The sequence below is a fragment of the Triticum aestivum genome, chromosome 7B (genome assembly GCF_018294505.1).
Source record: "Triticum aestivum cultivar Chinese Spring chromosome 7B, IWGSC CS RefSeq v2.1, whole genome shotgun sequence".
NCBI classification, from domain to species: domain Eukaryota; kingdom Viridiplantae; phylum Streptophyta; class Magnoliopsida; order Poales; family Poaceae; genus Triticum; species Triticum aestivum.
Genome location: NC_057813.1, coordinates 571990325 through 571992424, shown reverse-complemented (window position 1 = coordinate 571992424; position 2100 = coordinate 571990325).

The following is a 2100-nucleotide window of genomic DNA, read 5'->3' as shown; positions in this document are numbered from 1 at the left end:
TATCATCATTTCACCCGCATAGCATATGCAAAAAAGTAGAGAGGGTTACGGCAAAAACTGGATGCACTTCATGTACAAACTGGACAATCTCTTACGAAGTATCAGGGTTTCGGATGAAAACTCATCAGTTACACCGGCTATTCAATATTTTAATAACTTAGCGCAACTCCGGACTTTTTTTGCGTTCAGATGCACAATTCAAATCCATGTCATCAACTTTCAACCCTTTCTGACATAATTTTCTATTTTCGATGCATTAACTGATTTGTTTTCAGAGCTAAATCACCATGAAAGTGAAAAGCACTACAAAATGAACTCTGAAAAGGTTGAAACTTGGCAAGGTATCATCATTCACCCGCATAGCACGTGCAAAAAAGTAGAGAGGATTATGGCAAAAACTGGATGCAATTCGTGTATAAACTGGACAATCCCTTACGAAGTATCAGGGTTTCGGACGAAAACTCATCTGTTACACTGGGTATTCAATATTTTAATAACTTAGTACAACTCTGGACTTTTTTTGCGTTCAGATGCACAATTTAAATCCACGTCATCAACTTTCAACCCTTTCTGACATAATTTGCTATTTTCGATGCATTTACTGATTTGTTTTCAGAGCTAAATCACCGTCAAAGTGAAAAGCACTACGAAATAAACTCTGAAAAGGTTGAAACTTGGCAAGGTATCATCATTTCACCCGCATAGCATGTGCAAAAAAGTAGAGAGGGTTACGACAAAAACAGGATGCACTTCGTGTACAAACTAGACAATCTCTTTCGAAGTATCAGGGTTTCGGACGAAAACTTATCTATTACACCGGCTATTCAATATTTTAATAACTTAGTACAACTCCGGACTTTTTTTGCGTTCAGATGCACACTTCAAATCGACGTCATCAAGTTTCAACCCTTTCTGACATAATTTGCTATTTTCGATGCATTTACTGATTTGTTTTCAGAGCTAAATCACCGTGAAAGTGAAAAGCACTACAAAATGAACTCTGAAAAGGTTGAAACTTGGCAAGCTATCATCATTCACCCGCATAGCATGTGCACAAAAGTAGAGAGGGTTACGGAAAAAACGGGATGCACTTCATGTACAAACTTGACAATCCCTTACGAAGTATCAGGGTTTCGGACGAAAACTCATCTGTTACACCGGCTATTCAATATTTTAATAACTTAGTACAACTGGACAATCTGTTTCGAAGTATCAGGGTTTCAGACGAAAACTAATCTGTTACACCGGCTATTCAATATTTTAATAACTTAGTACAACTCCGGAATTTTTTTGCGTTCAGATGCACAATTCAAATCCACATCGTCAACTTTCAACCCTTTCTGACATAATTTGCTATTTTCGATGATTTACTGAATTGTTTTTAGAGCTAAATCACCGTGAAAGTGAAAAGCACTACAAAATGAACTTTGAAAAGGTTGAAACTTGGCAAGGTATCATCATTTCACCCGCATATCATGTGCAAAAAAGTAGACAGGGTTACAGCAAAAAGTGGATGCACTTCGTGTTCGAACTGGACAATCCCTTACGAAGTATCAGGGTTTCGAACGAAAACTCATTTGTTACACCGACTATTCAATATTTTAATGACTTAGTACAACTCCAGACTTTTTTTGTGGTCACATGCACAATTCAAATCCACATCATCAACTTTCAACCCTTTCTGACATAATTTGCTATTTTTGATCCATTTACTGATTTATTTTCAGAGCAAAATCACCGTGAAAGTGAAAAGCACTACAAAGTGAACTCTAAAAAGGTTGAAACTTGGCAAGGTATCATCATTTTACCTGCATAGCATGTGCAAAACAGTAGAGAGGGTTACGACAAAAACTGGATGCACTTCGTGTACAAACTGGACAATCTCTTTCGAAGTATCAAGGTTTCGGATGAAAACTCATCTATTACACCGGCTATTCAATATTTTCATAACTTAGTACAACTTCGGACTTTTTTGCGTTCAGATGCACAATTCAAATCCATGTCATCAACTTTCAACCCTTTTTGACATAATTTGCTATTTTCGATGCATTTACTGATTTGTTTTCAGAGCTAAATCACCGTGAAAGTGAAAAGCACTAT